Source organism: Anastrepha ludens, chromosome 4 (genome assembly GCF_028408465.1).
Source record: "Anastrepha ludens isolate Willacy chromosome 4, idAnaLude1.1, whole genome shotgun sequence".
Lineage (NCBI taxonomy): Eukaryota > Metazoa > Arthropoda > Insecta > Diptera > Tephritidae > Anastrepha > Anastrepha ludens.
Genome location: NC_071500.1, coordinates 55,432,243 through 55,439,085, shown reverse-complemented (window position 1 = coordinate 55,439,085; position 6,843 = coordinate 55,432,243).

The window sequence follows — 6,843 nt, the reverse complement described above, 5'->3', positions numbered from 1 at the left end:
AACGCTTGGCGCTGAGTGAGTTGCCAAAGTTAACAAGCGGCTAAATTTTGGTAGTCCCTCTCCTGGCGGCTGTTGCGGGATTGTGCCACACTCAAGTCCAACACATTTCCTAGGCATTTCGCTTTCTTGCAATGGCTGCAATTGTTTGTGTTTTTTTTTTAGCTTTTAGTTTTTCTTATTTTGTGCGCTTGCTGTTGTTGTTCAGTGCCACTAAGGCTGTGCATGCCTATGTATGGCTGTGTTTTTATTACGTCTCGGTTGTTTCGCAGACCATTGGTTGCATTTGTGGATAATGGCAACTGACTAGCTGGTGGTGTACGCGTGCGTCAATCGCCCTGTCTGCAAGTGCAATTTAAGCGCCCAATAAATTTACCTGCAAAAGTTATGCCTTCGTAAAATTTATTTTTCAGTAGGCCGTTAAGCTGCAAAAGGCATACTCCCGGCGTAAAGGAAAGCGACCGCTCTTGAGTGCAGCAGCAATTTCGGCAGCTAAGCTCTGCTTAAACGGCACACAAGTGCGAGCAAAACGTTGGGTAGATTTGAAAGACGTGTTTACGTTGCGTGTTGCCCTAAATATGTCATGCAACTGTGCAAATGAAAATCTTTTTTTGTAAGACTTTATTTTGATTTCATTTATTACACCCAGTGCTTATTACATACAACTTTGTAACGTTTACTTGTCATGTTTAATAAGGTGCGGAAAAATACATATAGAAATTTATTTACAGCGCGATAAGGAATTTCGAAACCACCCTGCGAAAAAAAACCAGACTTTTTGGTATCTAGGGAGAATTTCACATGCACGTGAAGCGGTTTTTTTAATGTAATTGCTGTATGCACCCAACTGTTTTTACTACAGTAGATACGTTCCTTGGAAAATCGTGCAGAACAAAACCGTGTAAAAAATACATGCATGGGTATATCCAATGGAAGGTCCTCCGCAGACAAAATATTCAAAGTTTATGAAATTACTTTGCGTATTTTCATAGGGAAATCAACAAATTTAACGTAAACAAATTTAATGTAAGTGTTCATAACTCGTTTCGAGATATTCGGGATACTTTTTTTATTTAAATTTTAAAAATTTTATTATCAATCATCAACATTACCCAAGCACATCACAAAGGTTTTGAATGTAAAATTTTACATAAGAAACAACACTTAGAAGCGTCAAGCCTGAAATTCGGTGTAAACAAAGATGCCTCAAGTCCCTACTGTTATTTCTTTTAGTTCTCTACGATGTATTGAATAGAGCTTTAACAAGGAAACGTGGCGTGCACTGAAACATCTATGAACACTAAGAAGAGTTAGCGTACGCTTCGGGCCGTCAAAAAGTTAGATCTGCAAACAAATTTGGATCAGCTCAGTGCTATCGCGAGCGAAGTTGTCCTTAAAATAAACGTTTTTAAGACGGAGTAAATTTCCAATTGTACGCAATACACGATGTCAGCCGGTTTAATGTGCATGGAAAAGAGATCAGTCGCAAGACGTAATTTTGCTACCTCGGAAGTAAAATAATACCAGCAGGTGGAACGATTAAAGACAACTCATATCGTATCAACAAAGCTCGAGCAGCATTTTCCCTGTTATACATAGATTTCAAATTCTATATCAGTCAAAACTAAGCTACGAATTTTTAATTCCAACTTAAAAGCGGTGCTGCTACATGGCTGCGAGTCCTGGTCGCTTACATCCGTGCTTATCCGAATCTGGTGGCCTCGTGGTGGTTATTTCACATCGGGAGCTTCATAAATCGACCACAGGACTCCGACGATTTTGCTGGATAGGCGACACATTGCGCAAAGATGCCGGCGAAGTATGCAGGGTAGCTCTATGGTGAAATCTGCAAGGTAGTAGGAACCGTGGAAGACGGCCGTACGGCAGCTGTCTAGTTTACAAATGTCAAATAAGATTGACGTACGACGCCATTTGCAAATAATAATAAATAAAAAATAAAACATTAAAATAAATCTTCCGTGTTGATGATGGCAGAACTATACGAATTGAACTTCAAATTGCTCCCACACCTACCGGAATCACCAGATTTGGCTTCTAGCAACTACTGGCTTTTTGAAGACTAAAAAATACTTTCCGGTAAGAAATTTCACTCGAATGAAGCGATTGTCGCTGAAAGTGAGACCTTTTTTGAGGCAAAAGATAAAACAAAAGTGGTACTGAAATGTTAGAACGGTGCTGGAATGATTGGGTTGTTCTTGTTGGAAATTATGTTGATGAACAAAACTAATTTTGGACAAAAAAAAATTTTTTTTAGGACTTTTCAACGAATGCGTTAAAGTAATAGCTAAAGTTCGTCTATCTTGCCGAAATAAAGCCAATTGTTAAAGGCAGCCACTACTACTTTTAAAGCTATCTGCCAGTTGTGAGTCCATCAATGACAACAGGAGCTCCTTCGGCTACCAAAACTCAGCTGCATTGGTTGCAGCGTAGATCTGAGTGCTTGTACGACTTTTATAGATCAAGTTCTCAATGGAATGCAGCGCTTCCTACTCCTTTAACCATTTTAGATCGGTCTGTGATGAAGTTGTAGGTAATGCCGCTAAGACGATTGAGCCGAAGTCCATTTTTGTTCTCGTTTTGCTCGTTCTTTGTTAGGGTTGGGCAGTGGAACAGCGTCGTGCGAGCTGCGTTTCTTTCACGTACATATATTAGGTTTGGTCGGACGGTCGGCGAATCAATGTCTTGTTGCAGCCAATATCATTGCGAACTTCTCGATTCCTGACTTTTTTGCCTATAAGTCTTTTGCCATGCTGTTCCAGAAGTGATGCATAGTACCCACATTGAACATAAACCCACAAATATTTCCCCACTTTACCATGTTACATGCACCTTTGAGCATTGTAGGCCGTTATGCGGAGTCGGCGGCCGAAGTGTAGAAACTCTTGAGTAAGGGGGCACTAACTGTTTGACTCAAGACGATACCAGACCGGAACAAGACGGTACTAACAAATTTGATATCGCATTCTTCTGTTGCTTCGTTTGCTTCAATAAGCGGAGCAATTGAGACTATAGATGACACAAAGTCCCCGCATGTCAAAAGGAGAGGACGCAGACACCAATAGTGGTCAATAAACAGAAACGCGGCACAGATAGAGGCATAAGAAGGCGGCCCTATAGCAGGAATCTGGCTGCAAATATGATGGGCCCAGACATGGGAGAATAGAACTGATTCACTTCATGGACGCCATTCTCAACCCTCTCGAAGCAACACAGAAAGTAGTTACGGGAAAGGAGTCTCCCCCAGAAAAAGAGGAGGGATTTTTTTAGTGTTCACACTACTCAGCGCAGCAGACGACGGTCGCTGTAAGATATTTTGAACTCCTCACCCTCAAAAAAAAAAAAAAAAAAAAAAATAAATGAAATTGTTTATGACAGTTAGGTTCCAGCGCAAGACCAGGTTTATAATTTTAAAAAGCACACTTTTCGAAATAAATTTGTTCAGTAGGCTGGTTATAACTCTCTTAGAAATGTGCACAATTTGGTAAATGAAAAATCCAAGCGTAGTATATTTAGTTTAACTCGCATACTTCCGTCATTGCGAATGCCGATTTTCTGGTCCAAAAAAGTGCAAGGCACTTCGAGTACAGAAATAGTTTATCGCCTCGTTTATCGCACTCACTTTTTTCGGTAGATGACAAAATGGCGCTGCATAAATATATAAAAAATTAAAGAAAAAAAAATAATAAATATAAAAATTTATTCCATATAATACTGTTTTTTGGGCACTATGCACCTCCTCACGCGATATTTTTCTTGTTGCAACGGAAATTGCTATGCGGCGACGACTCTTATTGCTGCCGGCGCTTTTAGTTGTATGCGTTTGACATTTAACAAATGCAACTTTTGTAACTGTTCCACCGGCAACATTTTTTCGAAATCTTATTTTATTGCTCTTTACCTGTTTACCGTTTTTTTTTTATTCGCTTATGTTCTCCGCTGCGTTGAAAGATGTCAACCCAGCAGCACAGCAACGGCAAACTTTTGCCATTTCAAATTCATTTTCACACACATAAATTTTGTATATATTTGTATTTGTAAGTCTTCATATTCATAAACAAATTTGTTCGCATTTTGTTGCATGTTGCATTGAGGCGAACGCATTTGGGGTTGGGCTCACGACGATTAGTGACGCCAGCCAAAAAACAGCGATAATAATAAAACTGCGACGAACAGCGAATGGCAAAGAACAGGTGACAAGTGGCAATTGCTTTCAAATATTGCAGCTAAATGGCTTGAAGAGCTTTGAACATGTAAAAGTGTAATAGTGCAAAGCAGCCTTTAGACATTTTTTAAAAGGCTGAGACTCACAAATTATTATGAGAGTTATTAGCCAATCAAAAGAGGAGTAGGCAATATCAGCCAAAGGGAAAAAGTAGAAAATAAAATTGTATTGTATAATAAATATTTATTTTAATATTTGAAAAAACAAAATACAATTTCGCGTGGCACTTCAGAATTTAAAAAGAAAAACAAAATTTCAAAATTGTGCATTTTATTTGAAACTTTAGTGTGGCCTTAACAGCCGCGCATAGCCGCCTCAATTTCCGCCTGCCAATTTCACTTTGCCGCTAATGCAATTACAGCTTTCAACAGTCAACGTAGAAACAACAAAATTTGCACCGCCTGCCACCACCAATAATAGCATGTCAACGGCTAATGTGATTTATTGGCTTCATGCGAATCACACATACAGCCACACATACGCAAATGCATTCTTGTTTACAAAAATACGTCATTCGCCTCTGCTTTCCCACATAAATTCGTACATGAATGCTCATAAATACCTTAGAAGTTAATTGCGTGAAACGATGTACATAAATACTTTATGCCACACTTAGGCATACAGATACACGCATACATGTGTATGCATACAATGTTTTATCGTTGTCTTTTCTCTCTAAATTTACGGCTAATTTAATATTGGCGGAAAGTCTTAAGGATTCAAGGAGTGATTTCTTTGAAGTTCGCCAATGTTGAAGCTTAGTGTGCTTTCAGGTACAATTACCGTTTTAATTGTGTTGTAAAATTCTGGGAAATATTTTTATGCACCTTTCTACGATGGAAAGGGGTATGCTGACGTGTAATGAAGTGGGGGTTTTTTTCCTTTCCCAAACTTTCTTGTGGCAATACTTAAGAAAAAAAGTATGAAGAAAGTTTTCTGGAAGAACTTTTAGCATAAATTTAATAGACTTGAACTGTTTGAACGTTAAATGCTGTTAAACATTTTTTAAATTTAGAAGTTGGGAAAACGTAATTTCTATGAATATTGGCTTTTTGTCATTAAAACCCGCAAACGGTGCATTAAAAATTTGTGCAAAGCACTTTTTTTAATTTAAATTGTGGTATTTCTATTTTAATGCGCACATTTTGCGATTTAAGAGACTTTTTCATTATGGGACGTTTTCGTTTTTGTGATAAAATAAAAGCTGCAGTACCTGCTCTTTGCTGCTATTACTTTATTCTAAGATCGATGGCTTTATGTATAGACGATGGCGCTATATCGTCGTTTTACAATGTAAATCACTAAAAAACCGCTAGAAAAACGAGAGCGCTTTATCTCAATAAGGTCACATCAGAGCAGGCAGCAGTGGGCGCACAATAGTATGAAATAGTAGAGAAATTTTGCTACCGATGGCTATGCTACCGATGGCTATGCTACCGATGGCTATGCTACCTTGGCTGGAAAGTCCCCCCTGACGGCTGCTCTGAGGTAGATGTTGAGTGTAGGATTAGCAAAGCTATTTCATCTTTTGGCATTCTCGCGCCTTTGTGGCAAAATAACAAAATCAGCCTTCATACAAAATTGCGCATATTTAACACCAATATCAAACCTGCCTCATATATGGTTGCACCACATGGAAAGCACCCGCGGCAATCGCGAGACACCTACAAACGTTCGTCAACCGCACTGTATTTTACGAATTTTTTGGCCCCGTACAATTTCCAACTCGGACCTGCGAAGAAAAACTAATCAGTTTGACGTGGCGACTGGAATTCGAAGAAGGAAGTGACAGTGGATAGGACATAAACTTATAAAAAGACGTGACAATGTTGCTAGACAGGCCTTGCGTTGAAATCGCTTCCAACAAACTGGCCGAGGAATAATTAGGCCACGTACTACCTGGAGATACTTAACCGAAGCTGAAATGAACTCTTTTGGGCTTATGTCGAACAAACTGGGATATATTACCCAAACCCGTATTCGTGGGAGAAGAGGTGCTTCAATAGGAGAATGGGAGTTAAACGAAAAAATACGCAACCGTGGACTCACCTGATTATGAGTTTCTTATTTTTCTGTAATATTTTCTTTCAAAGTGGTTCTGACGAGGCAGAAAAAACTTACTACATAAATCATTACAAAAACAAACAAACAAGTTTTTTCATTAGGAACACTAAGTTATTTGTTCTTACAGAAATTTCACCAGTTTTGTAAAAGTCAAACAGGCCACAATAAGAGCGATCACCAAAAGTGAACAAAATATCCGGATAAAATAAAACCTCGTTTTTCCAACTTAAAGTGTAACTCCACTTTGATGATATGACTAGCAAGACAACAGTTGTATGGATATAGAGATACCAATGTCAAAATATGGGACCTCTCATCTAGAGTTACATTCTGTCTCTATAGCAGCTTGCTTGAACCAAATAAAAACTGTCACTGTCCGTGTTGCAATCAGACTGAGGTGTTCAGGCACTCTAGTATTCTTAGACATTTTAAGTTCATACCTATCCATTCATATTCCTTCGAGGGAGAAGTAAGTTTTGGTGGAGGTGTTTTCTGCGAAAAACCTTCTTTCACTCTCAAATTCAAGCTCCCTAATCTCT